Here is a 13,914-nt window from a genome sequence, read left to right as displayed (position 1 = left end):
ATTACTTCCTTAAGCAATTATTGAACCTTGGCCCTTCTTTCCCCTCAAATATTCTAAGAAGTGTACAATAATTTGGTACATCTCCATAGGAATTCACACTGATTGGGGAAGATGAGTAGCAAAGTAAAGACTGCTCTTGAGGAGAGAAGACTTCAGCTTATTCAGGCATCTTACAGGTAGGATCCTATGGGAGGCAGCTCTGAAGGGTGAAGGAGCTCATGAAAGCTGGCAGGTCTTTAAGGACAGTGTCCTCCAAGAACAAGAATCGTTCATGCCAACACTCAGGAAAAAAAAGTAGATGTATTAGGATACAGGCTTGCCTAAACAGGGAACATATGACAGAGCTCCAATGCAAAAAGGCAGTAAATGAGAGGTGGAATCAGGGACAGGCTACAAAGCAGAAATGTATAAATGTTGCCTGGGCATGTAGGTATGATGGTAGGAAAGCCAAAGCTCATCCAATTTTGACCTTTGCAACGGATGTCACGGGCAACAAGAGCTCCTACCACTATGTTAGTAGTAGTAAAAGGCTGAACAAGGAAAATGTGAGTCCATTTCTGAATGGAGCAGGTGATCTAGTGACAGTGAACACATAGAAGACTGAGGTACTCAATGCCTTTTCTGTTTCAGCCTTCTCCAACAAAGTCCTCTGTCCTGGTTTCAGCTGGGATAGAGTTAATTGTCTTCCTAGTAGCTGGTACAGTGCTATGTTTTGGGTTCAGTATGAGAAGAATGTTGACAACACACTGATGTTTTCAGTTGTTGCTAAGTAATGTTTAGCCTAAAGTCAAGGATTTTTCAGCTTCTGATGCCCAGCCAGCAAGAAGGCTGGAGGGGCACAAGGAGTTGGGAGGGGACACAGCCAGGGCAGCTGACCCAAAGTGGCCAACGGGGTATTCCATACCATGTGACGTCACATCTAGTACATAAACTGGGGGGAGTGGGGCTGGGGGGATTGCCGCTCGGGGACTAACTGGGCATCGATCGGCGGGTAGTTTGTGCATCACTTGTATATTCTAATCCTTTTATTATTACTATTGTCATTTTATTAGTGTTATTATTATCATTATTAGTTTCTTCTTTTCTGTTCTATTAAACTGTTCTTATCTGAACCCACAAGTTTTACTTCTTTTCCGATTGTCTCCCCCATCCCACTGCGGGGGCGGGAGGAGTGAGTGAGCAGCTGCGTGGTGCTTTGTTGCTGTCTGGAGTTAAACCATGATATCCTCCAAGCCTCTTTGCTTAGAAGGTTTGAGAAGGAGAACTACGAGCAGTGATTGAAGATCCAGTCAGGGATTATTTAAAACTACTTCACCCATACAAGCCCATGGGATGGGCTGCATCAGCTGCATCCAAGGATGCTGAGAGACTTGGTCAATGTCCTTGCAAGGTGACCCTCTGTCATTTTTTCTAAAGTTGTGGAGACTGGAAGAGATCCGTGACTTCTGGAGAAAAGCAAGTGTTGCACCCATCTTCAGAAAAGGCCGCAATGGCCATCCAGGAAGCTACAGGCCAGTCAGCTGCACTTTCATCCCTGGGAAAATTGTGAACCAAGCCATCTTGGAAGACATTCTGGGCACATGAAGAAGACGATTGGGAACAGGCAACGTGGATTTACTAAATTCCTTATGCCCAACAGACCTGATCATCTTTTACAATGAAATGACTGGTGTGGTGATCAATGTGAGAGCAGTGGATGTCCTTTACCTCTATTTTAGCAAGGCTTTCAAAACTGCCTCCTGCAATATTGTTATATCCAAGTTAGGGTTTTGGTCTGGACAGCAGACAAGTAGATGTGTGAAAAGCTGGTCAATGATTGGGCTGGTTAATGGGTTGAACTCCACCTTGAAGCCTGTTCCACGTTGAATACTACAGGATCTGTACCAAGACCTGTCCTGTTTAACAACTTTATAAATAGCCTGGAGGAGACAACATAATGCACTCTCATCTTGTTTGCAGATGATACTAAACTAGTGCCTGTCCATATGCCCGAGAGCAAGGTCAGCATCCAAAGGGACCTAGAGAGGCTGGAGGAATAGGCCAACAAGAACTTCATGAAATTTAATAAAGACAAATGCCAACTCCTGCACCTGGGAAGGAATCCATTGCAGTGATACAGGCTGGATATGCACTGGCTGTGGAGCAGCTCTGCTGGAAAGGACACTAGAGTTTTGGTAGACAGCAAGCTGAACATGAGCCTGCAGTGTGCCCTGGCAGACAAAAAGGCCAACAGCATCCAGGACTGTATCAACAGCAGCAAGGCTAATACATCAAGGGGAGTGATCATCTCCCTTTGCTCAGCATTCCTTAGACGGCACGTAGAGTACCGTCTCCAGTTTTCCCCCTCCTGGTACAAGGAAGACACTGATCAAACGGAGCGAGTTCAGCAGAAGGCCAAAAACATGATCAGCAGCTGGAGCAATTGTCCCGTGAAGAGAAGCCAAGGGACATGTGCTTGTTCAGCCTGGAGAAGAGGGCATTTCATAGCAGCCTTCCAGTACCTACAAGGAGGCTCTCAAGAAGATGGATCCAGGCCTTTACATTTGTGTGTGACTTCAGAGCTTGAACAGGAGTTTGGGCTGCAAATCTGAATTATTCTGTGGTTCTACTTTGCCATCAATATTGATTTGACATCTAGCCGTTATTGTTTAATTTTAACGTATGTATGTGTAGGGCAAAATTATTCCTGCGGGGTGGGTAGAAAACTTGGCAATCCTTTGAATTTGTATCTTGTAATTTCTTTCCGTGGAAGGACTTACCCTCACAGAATACAATGGACTTCCTTCTCACTTCTTGGCTGGAAGTATTTCCCAGCTTCTCTGTCCTTTTTCCACAACAGCCCTCATAAGCTAGGCTTCGTAAGTTTTTACACAGGTGTGTTTTTTCCTCACTGTCATTCCAGGTTGGCTGATGTCTCTCCAGATTCACTGAGCAAATGGGGGATTGTCCCAGCACCCAAAGGGAGCACTCTCAATCTTTTAAAGCTTTAGAGGTTTAGGGATGGAGAGGGATCACTGAACAAACACAAAGCATGTGTTTCTCTCTGTTGTGCAGTGTTTCCCACCTTCCTCACTCATAAAGTTTAAGTCCTTGCAATAATAAACAAAGAAGTATAGTAGGAATAGTAAGGACATGTTATTATTCACATAGTACACAGGATTAGGGAGACCACATCTGTATGGCTGCACCCAGCACTGAGATGTATACTTGGAAAAGGATGCTGATTAGGATACAGATTGAAAAATTTTCAGAAAACAGTTACAATTCATGGTCTGGAAAACCTGCCTCACAATAAGAAAATAACACAGCTCAATATGGTTTCTCTAAGAAGAAGATACCAGAGCTCTAAGAGCCAGAGAAAGATTTCTATTAGTAAGAAATCTGTTCTGTCGAGTAGACAAAGGCATAACAAACAGGAAGAGCTAGAAGTCTATGTGCAGTTACAGGACTATGGCCTCTGGGATCATGTGGACATGGTGGGAAGGCTCACATGGCCAGAGTGCTGCAAAGGAGTGATACAGGCATTTCAGATGGCACAGGCCAGGAAGATGGGGAGGGGGAGTTGCCCGTTATGTGAAAGAGCAGCTGGAGTGCATGGAGCTCAGCCTTGGGACAGGTCAGAACCAGTTGAGAGCTTATAGGTCAAGGTTAGCAGGCAGACCAACATGGATGCCACTGGTATCTGCTACAGGGCACCTGGTGATGGAGGATGCAAATGTCATGGTTTAACCCTAGCCAGCAACTAAGCACCAGGTAGCCACTCACTCACTTCCCCCCCCACCCAGTGGGATGGGAGAGAAAATTGGGAAAAGAAGAAAAACTTGTGGGTTCAGATAAGAACAGTTTAATAGAACAGAAAAGAAGAAACCAATAATGATAATAATAACACTAATAAAATGACAATAGTAATAATAAAAGGATTAGAATATACAAGTGATGCACAAACTACCCGCCGATCAATGCCCAGTTAGTCCCCGAGCGGCAATCCCCCCAGCCCCACTCCCCCCAGTTTATGTACTAGATGTGACGTCACATGGTATGGAATACCCCATTGGCCACTTTGGGTCAGCTGCCCTGGCTGTGTCCCCTCCCAACTCCTTGTACCCCTCCAGCCTTCTTGCTGGCTGGGCATCAGAAACTGAAAAATCCTTGACTTTAGGCTAAACATTACTTAGCAACAACTGAAAACATCAGTGTTATCAACATTCTTCTCATACCTAACTCAAAAACATAGCACTGTACCAGCTACTAGGAAGACAATTAACTCTATCCCAGCTGAAACCAGGACAGCGAAAAAGGCTGAGGTACTCAATGCTGTCTTTGCCTCAGTCTTTATCACTAAGACCAGTCTTCAGGAATCTCAGGCCCCTTCTACAAGAGTGAAAATCAGAAGCAAGGAAGACTTACTCTTGGTGGAGGAGGACCAGATTAGGGAGTACTTAAACAAACTGAACATACACAATGAGTCCTGGGAGAACTGGCTGATTTCATCATGAGGTCGCTCTTGATTATCTTTGCAAGGTCTTGGCAACTGGGGGAAGTTCCTCAAGAATGGAAGCAAGCAAATGTCACTCCTATCTTCAAGAAGGGCAAGAAGGAAGAGCTGGGGAACTACAGGCTGGTCAGCCTCACCTCAGTCACTGGGAAGATGATGATGAAAATCCGCCTGGAAACCATTTCCAAATAAGAAAGTAATTTGGAGTAGTGAGCATAGATTTATGAAGGGGAAATTATGTTTAACCAGCCTGATGGCCTTCTACAATGTGATGACTGGCTTGGTGGATGAAGGGAGAGCAGCTGATGTCATTTACCTTGACTTTAATAAGGCCTTTGATGCTGTCTCCAGTAACATCATCATACACAGCTGACAAACTACAAGTTATATAAGTGGATAGTGAGACGGATTGAAAACTGAGCAAACAACTGAGCCCAGAGAGTTGTGATCAGCAGCACAAAGTTAATTTGGAGTCAAATAATTATTGGTATACCACAGGGTTCAATGCCAATACCATTTAGCCTCTTCATTAATGACCTGGACACTAAGACAGAGTGCACTTCAGCAAGTTCACAGATGATACAAAACTGGGAGGAGTGTCTGATACATCAGAGTGCTACCATTCAGAGGGACCTGGACAGGCTGGAGACTTGGGCAGAGAGGAACTTTGTGAAGTTCAACAAGGGGAAATGCCAAGTCTTGTACCTAGGGAGGAATAACCCCAGGCACCAGTACATGCTGGGGGGCAACCTGCAGGAAAGCAGCTCTGCAGAGAAGGATCTTGGGGTCCTGGTGGACAAAAAGCTGATTATGAGCCACCAGTGCAGCAAAAAAAGCCAACAGTATCCTGGACTGCATTAGGAAGAGTGTTGCCAGTGGGTTGAGGGAGATAATCTTTCTCCTCCACTCGGGATTGGTGAGGCACATGTGTGGTAATGTGTCCAGTTCTGGGTTCCCCAATATAAGAGAGATATGGACTTAGTGGAGTCCAGTGCAGGGCCACAAAGATGATTAAGGAACTAGAGCATCTCTTCTGTGAGGAGAGGCTGAAAGAGCTAGGACTGCTCAGCCTGGAGAAGAGAAGGATCGGGGCGGGGGATCATATCAACATGTATAAATATCTGATGGAAAGAAATGAAGAAGAGGGAGCCAGACTCTTCTCACTAGTGCCCACAGGCAGGACAAGAGGCAATGGACATAACCTAAAAACAAGAAATTCCATCTGAATACACAAAAACACTTTTTTACTGTGAGGCTGATCAAACATTGGAATAGCTTGCCCAAAGACATTGTGGAGTCTCCATCTGTGGAGCTATTCAAAAGGCAACTGGAAATGGTCCTGGGCAACCTGCTATAACAGACCCTGCTTGAGCAGGGGGTTTGGACCTGATGACCTCCAGAGGTCCCTTCCAACCTTAACCATTCTATGACTCTGTGAAGTTCCCATAGCTGGCAACTGACACTGAACACATTGCATTTAGAACTTGTGTAAAATGTTAATGGTGAAGGTAATCAGACTTTGATGAAATTTTTCAGCCACTCTGATAGCTTCTCATCAGCTGAAGCCTATGAATCAAGAGAAAAGATTTTCTTGAAAAAGCTGCTCCAGCTCATACAGGAATTAGACATTATTTCTAACAAGCACACACAAAAAAATCCTGCAGTCTAAGTCAGGCAAAAGTTGGATCAAAATGTACAACTTCAGTTATCAATGTCAGGCTGCTTTTTTTTGCTTCTTGCACTGAACCTGCTCCAGCATACTCACAGACAGACCTAGATTAAATTATTGTAATGGTGTTTCCTAGTTTTAATATCTGTGAGTAGCTGAACACCAGTTTTCTGGTCTGCAATGCATATTTAAATATAAGTTTTAGCATATTTGAAGTGCACATGTAAATTCTTGTAGATATAGCAGGTGCATTTAAATGAATGTGAATTCCCTTTCAAAATGTAGATGAGGGCTATGTTGTAAGAAATTTTGTATACAAGAGTTTCAGAAGAGTTGACAAAGAAACTCACTATTTTCTATAATCTGTGAAATACTGGAAAAGTTCAAGATCACTAAAGGTAAGGTAGTATCATGCCCACATCTTAATCAAAATTACTGAGTTGATTATAAATCTGTCAGCTTGACAAAGAAAGAAGGTTGGTTTTATTAAGGGAAAAATGGCCAATGAGCTGAACACTGTTCCAAGTGCAATTCCGGGGCTATTGAAATCTTTGGATACATAAACAAGGAATATCAACTAGGGGAAAAGACTCTGATATTCAGGCTCGGCATTCAAGTGGCCAGGCAGCCACTGACCCCCTGAACGAGTGCAGTTGGGGCACAGTGTCCAGTTCTGCTGCCTACCCTTCAGGAAGGTTGCTAACAATACTGAAAGGGTCCAGAAATAAACCAGAAAGAGTCACTGAGGTGTGTTTTATCAGAATAAACTTAAGGAACCAGCTTTAACAAGTGTGAAGTTGACAGCTCAGTTGCGTTAGTAAAAGTGATCTTCAGTCTAGCCGAGGAAGGTACAACAATGCAATGCCAAGAAGCTGAAACTAGCCACATTCAAACCAGGAGGAAGTTGCATGTTTTAAACAGTGAGAACAGCTATCATTGGAACAATTTCTCTAAGGTCATGGTGCATTAAGATAGGAAACTGAAACATTAAGATTTTCTTTTCTATAGGCATGATCTAGTTTAAAGAAATTAATTCAGTCTTCGGCATTGCACAGGGGATCTGATTAGATGCTCACAGTGGTTCCTTTGGGCCTTTTAACTGTAATCTGTACTTTATGACTCTCCCATCCTTCTCTAGGCTGTTGTGTGCATGTAAATGCTGCTCACACAAGTGCACATGCCTGCAACAGTTACAGGAGGATGAATTGCACACTCCCTCCATGGCACTGTAACCCACATGTTTTATGCTTCAGCATTTGACTTTGGCCCAAAGAAAGAGAGAACAGCTGTTGTTTAGACTCATTAAGAGCCAAGGAGCCTGACAGAGGTCTGTTCCATGCATTGCCTGTGTGCGAGCGGATTGGTACGGCGCTACAGGAGCACAACCCAACAGTCGTTTCCAAAAGGCATGTGCCAGCACCATCTCACAACACACGTCCCCATACCTTCCCTTAGCAGGCACACACCATCACCATATTCATCATTTTTGTATGGTTAACACAGCAAAGACCTTCAAATACTTGTAAATGAACTATTACCTTAATTAACAGAATTTATGCTGAATTAGAGTTGCATATTTTTCATTTGGAGCTCTGGGTCTACCCTGACACAGCCTTTTCCTGACTGTGCCATATTTTGGGATTCAGTCAACTCTACCTGCTGGTTGTTGCCTGAAAATGTCTTGTGCAAAACAATTGACTTAATGCCTCTTGTCTGCTCTCCTCTTGGCAGAGCATGTGTCCATCTGGAGTTACAACCTCCTATGACCACCAGGCTACCTCTCATGACACAACCAATATCCTCACAGATATGCAGACTGTTTTTATCAAGTGGTGGCAGCTCCTAGGGCGTTCTGGTTTTGCCTTATCTACCTCTCTTATTTTTGCAGGTATCAATCTCTCTCAGTTTATAACAGATTTTTTGTGTTGTTCTCACAAGAAAAATCTAAGGTCATGTTAACCGTGTTTCATTGGCACCATTCTGTAATAGAAGTACTAAACATAGTCAGAAGTTGACTCTGCAGCCCTTTTTTTTACAGTAAGTACATTATTATTATTTCAGCGATAATTTCCAACAAATGGACTGAAGAGAACAGGAACGAAAGGGTGCTCACCTAAGCCTGCACATTACTGCAAACTGGTAAACCCATGTCCACATAGCTGAGACTGTGTGACTCTAAACTGTGCCTGCTGTTTCAGACAGACCAGCAAAAATTACCTGAAATACCAAAATCTCCTGTTTAGTTGTAGCAAGGCTGTCTCAAGGATGTGAGAACAGGGAGGATAGTAAGGTTTCTCAAGCACTTCAGTGAATAATCTATGTCAAGTTTGATCTAAAGGGATAAATCTTCCCTGCACCAGCTGTGTCACCTATGGGGATAGTTAGTCTTTATGTCCTCTTGCTTTAATTGATCTGTATATTTTGTAGAAATTATAATCCTTAACAGTGTTTGAACACTCACAATTTCTTCGCAGCCATTATAACATCCCTTTCATGTTTCTCTTGGATTTTCCAGTTCCCAGATTATTTCTTTTTTTTTTTTTTAATAAACCTTTTTGTGCAACTGCCTAAGAATCACAATACAGGCTGAAATAAAATTATGAAATAAATATTGTGAATATTGTGAAATAAAATCCTGACTGTTCTGGTCCTTTCCTTCAACTGACAATAATTTTTGGAAATAAGCTGTTCTGTCTATCCTATGATAATACCCTTCTTTTTTTCTTCCAGGGTTTTATTCCAGCAGCAGTTCTGGCAGCTGTTGTCCACCTTTCATTTGAAATTGGATGGATTTCTGTTTTCCTCACAACATAGCATAAACATGATCTAGCACTAGACTTTGTTACACTGCATTTCTATTAACTACCAAACCTCAGTCAGGTTTGTATTCAGTCTGCAGCATCACTGATTTGGAGCTGAAAGAAAAATTCCTATAATCCCAAGGTAGAAGCTGCCAGGCCCTCCTTAGTGATGGCCAAAAGTGATGTATGGTCAGTCTCTGACCTTAAATGTCTTTACCACTGATTGGTAAGGTAAAAAAAAATTAAATCCAAGGGCTGAAACCAATGACATTGAGTCTCTGTTTGTCCCTAAAATTTGCTGACCCTCCGTACTGCCTGGTTTGGCCAGTTCAGTAGGACAAACTTCCCTTCACCATTTGACGTCCTGGGGAAATTGTGCAACCTTCACTTGTCAGCTGAAAAGGTCCCAGATATAGCCTAAAGCTTTTAGGCTATATCTGCACTCCTAAGCAAAGGGGGTGGGGACCAGTCCCTAGTCCCCAAGGCAAAGTGGCACAGACTGATGGATACCCACATTGCTAAGGCCAGACCCTGCTTCAACAGGCTGGCTTCACCCAAAGCCCAGAGCATTTGGCCTGTGTCTCCTCAAGCCGCTGGTGGCCCTAAGATGTCATTATTAGTTTGTGTTTCTTTTGTCAGTTTACAATACCTAAAATAATATGAGAGATGTGGTATTAGCAGCCCACACAGTGTGTGCACCATCAAACTAAGAAAAAACAGAGCATGGTGACAGATCTGGCATCTGGAAACACAAAGCCTTCCAGGGTGGTCTAAGAGGACTATGTAGCATGAAGGGAGCCAAACCTGGTGCAGTCCATATTGCCCTTTGGGCATGAACTGGCATGAACTTCTTTCAGACTCATAGAATGGTTTGGGTCAGAAGGGACCATTAAAATTCATCTAGTCCAACCCCCTCTGCCATGGACAGGGACACCTTTAAATACATCAGGTTGCTCAAAGGCCCATCAAACCTGGCCTTGAACACTTCCAGTGATGGGGCATACACAACTTCTCTGGGCAACCTGCTCCAGTGTCTCACCACCCTCATCATAAAGAATTTCTTCCTTATCTCCAATCTACATCTACCCTCTTTCAGTTTAAAACCATTGCCCCCTGTCCTGTCAGTACAGGCCTCGGTAAAAAGTCTTTCTCCATCTTTCTTCTAAGACCCTATTAAGTACCGAAAGGCTGCAGTAACATCTCCCCAGAGCCTTCTCTTCTCCAGACTGAACAACCCCAACTCTCTCAGCCTTTTTTCATAAGAAAGGCGTTCCATCCCTCTGATCATCTTCATGGACCTCCTCTGGACCCGCTCCAACAGGTCCGTGTCTTTCTTGTGCTGGGGACTCCAAAGCTGGATGCAGTACTCCAAGTGAGGTCTCACGAGAGCAGAGTAGAGGGGGAGAATCACCTCCCTTGACTTGCTGAGCACGATTCTTTTGATGCAGCCCAGGATATGGTTGGCTTTCTGGGTTGCAAGCACACTTTGCTGGCTCATATCCAGTTTTTCATCCACCAGGATCCCCAGGTCCTTCTCTGCAGGGCTGCTCTCTATCCATTCATCCCCCAGCCTGTATTGCTATTGGGGACTGCCCTGACCCAGGTGCAGCACCTTGCACTTAGCCTTGTTGAACTTCATGAGGTTCACATGGGCCCACTCCTCAAGCCTGACTCTTCTCAAACTCTGTTTTGGAAGTGGCCAGCTGAAACGGTTGAAAGCAGAGGCAGGATGTGTACTAGCAACTAAACAGTGTGCACAGCTCGTGCTCAGGCTCACTCTCTGCCTTTTATTTTCCTTTTCCTAGAAGCGTGGTCTACCTGCTGAATCTATAGTGAATATATATCTTACTTTTACCTCTTACTGTATTAATATCTTTCCCCTACAAAAGAAAAAAAAAATGCACCTTATTTAACTTTACAGTAACATTAGATCTTTTATATGAAAGCTCTTCAGGTCCTGTGATCTATTGTTTTCAAAATATCTTTGAGCACGACGTAGTAGGTGCCCCCCAGGCTGACTGCAGCCACTAGGATGTTCCCATCTGGCCTGCCATCTTTTCTGTAGCAGACAGAGACCAGATGTTCAAGGAATCAAATTCACTGAGACAGCTGAACTCCTCATGCCTTCAGAGCCGGGCACAGAGAGAAGCACACCACTACTCCACCCATCAAAGCTGGGGTGAGGACAGGAGGGCTGATAACATTGTTTCTGCCCATGCCCTGGGTCGTTTGTTAGCATCCAATCTAAAATCTTAAATGTTCCCCTTGCTTTCTGATTGATCTTCTGCACACACAAGCAAGTTATCACGAGGCAGAGCACAAACGACCATAACTCCCTGAGTGCCCGCTTGCCCCAGCTGAAGGTCCTGATCCCACAATGTGTAGGGAGTAATTTACTCAAATCCACATTTAGCATAGGATCAGTGTCTGTAGCCACAGCAGGTAAACACAGAGCTGACAGGATCCAAATGTGTACATGGTCTTTCCCTACAATTTATTCTTATGTTGTTACCTTTGCAGTCTATTTGTCTCCTGCTAAGGAGACATAGGATTTACCCCATAGGATTTTTGCAGCTGCTATTGCTGCTGCCATTCTCCTTGTCAAAATATCTTCGAGCACAATGCCCATCCCTCTTCTGCCCTGTTTGTGGTGTGGTCTGACTTAATGCTAAACGAAGGGTCCTAGTCAGGCTCTCTCTGCTAACTAAAAACCAGTAACACATTTAAGTGCTTCAAAAGCAAGCACTGTAATTTATAAGGCTCGCTGCTGTCTGCCTTCCTTTCTCCTGCCACCCACTGTCTGCAGACACAGAGTTTAACCTTCTGCAGCTGCCTTGGGAAGAGTTTCAGCTCTGTTGGGGGTTTTAACCAGTCTTCTGTCTGACTCAGGCTGCTGTATCCCGTGTTGTAACCACGTTGTAGGAGGCTGGCAGAGCTCTCCTCCTCTCAGAGCTTAGGTCCAACAGCCCCACGTACCGCACCGGGAACTGCTGTGCAGGACAGCCACAGGCTACCATGGGCTTGTGCCAGGGCCTTTAGATACATGCTCCCCCTGAGAAGAGGCACATATTTTGGATGGAGTGCTTTGTGTGCAGGCAGCAGGACAGGGCAAAACAGGTTAAAGGGCTCAGAAAGATTCAGAAACAAAGGATGAGGCAGGTTCTGGGTGTGTCTGATAGCCATTTCTAAACATGCCCTAACTACGGTGAATCTCTTGATGAGTAAATCCAGGAAATGCAGGGCACAGTTTCTCAGACTCCTGGCCCATATGCCCTACCCACAGAGCAAAGTGTAGCCATCCCTTCTTGCTGAAGACCCTAGGATGAGGATTTTGATGGTGGGCACCAGAGGGAAAGATCCTCCCTTGGTCCATCCTGGAACCAATTTGATAACAGACAGGTCACAAATGCAATAAAGTACACTTTTTCTGAAGGAATGCTGCCAGAGCATTAACTGAATGGCATTGAGACCAGCAAAGCTTATTAGAAACACTCAGGGAACATACTATTTTAAGGGTAAAAAATAAAGTGGCAAGGGACAGGTTCTGATGTGGTTCCCCCAGGGTGATTTGCACATCCCATAGTCTTGCCCTGGGATAGCACCAGGGCCACCGAGATCGGCTGCTGGCACCAGCTGAACAAGAACCTTTTGTGCCAGTTTCCTGGTGGGAGTGATTGATTAGAGCTGGTTGAGCTTGCTCTGTCCAGAGCAGGTGTGGAGCAAATTTGCCCTGACTCAGTCAATTAACTTTATCAGAGAATCAGAATCAACAGCATGAATATGATAACAGTGTTGCGGGCTCCATGCTTCTCACTGTGCCTGGTCTCACACTGCTGGCATAATTCTGAAGTTATCGCTAAAAATGGTGCCCAAATCTTGTGATGTGTGAGCACATGGGTCCAGATTCATCCCATGCATGAGCAGAAGGTTAGTGAGCGCACTGAAACTACACTCCTCCGCACCGTGGGCTTCATCTGATACGCAGGAATAATTATCACTGCTGAAAGCATTTGAGTCTTTGTTTTATCTTTGGGTGAAGTTGTTTTGGTTTTTTTTACTTCAGGTGAGCACCACAGAGGACCCACCCTAAAAAGTGGAGGAATCCTGAAGGAAATCATATGGTATGGTACAAAGAAGGGAGGCCAAACTTAGAAAAGCAAAACATGGACCAAGCGGCTAGATGCCCAGATGCCCAAAGGTCAAGCCTGATGTGTATCATGGGACACAGAACATGCATGTCCAGGGTGACTTGGGTTTATCAGAGCCAACGTCAGTGTTGGAGCCTCCGTCTCCCATCCTTCTGCCATTACACTGGGAAATTCCTGCATAATTTCGTATGGCCACAGTTAAGGGAGGGAGGCAGGGAAAATCCCATGCCCTATTTGAGAAGTCTAAAAAATGTGTCTCAGGGAACCTTTGGCAGTTCAGGCAAGCATCCCTCCAAGTCCGATAGCCGGTCAGACTAGTATAAAGTTGACCTCAGTGACCTCACCTCTCAAAAAAGCTGCATGTCATTCTTCACTAAGTGTTTAATTCAGGATTATTGACAAGAAGTAGGTAACCAACCACCACATTAAACAGAACTTCTTTCCTGTGTTAACATGGTCTGATGCTATATGTAGATGTGTATAGGGCCGGGGATGTGAAAAGGCTGCCTATGCCCTTTCCCTGACAGTGTCTCAGCTCACAAATCCACAGATGCAATCTTACATGTTTTCTAGATCAGATGCACCCAGCCTTGCCTCAAGCCACACTGTTTGTTTTCATGCCCATTTAACCTCAAATAAATCAAACCATTGTCCAAGTGGATGGCCAGTGAGAGAAAAGGGACAATAATGAAGCAAATCAGTTTGAAATATGTTCAGATCTCCATGCAAATTTGCCTCTTCAAAGGTGACTGTCACCTTGGTGGATTCAGCCTGCAGGTGCACGGAGCCCCTTGCCTCCAG

This window comes from Aquila chrysaetos, chromosome 4 (assembly GCF_900496995.4).
Source record: "Aquila chrysaetos chrysaetos chromosome 4, bAquChr1.4, whole genome shotgun sequence".
In the NCBI taxonomy this organism is placed as follows: Eukaryota; Metazoa; Chordata; class Aves; order Accipitriformes; family Accipitridae; genus Aquila; species Aquila chrysaetos.
The sequence above is the reverse complement of the archived record's forward strand: the minus strand, read 5'-3'. Positions refer to the sequence as shown.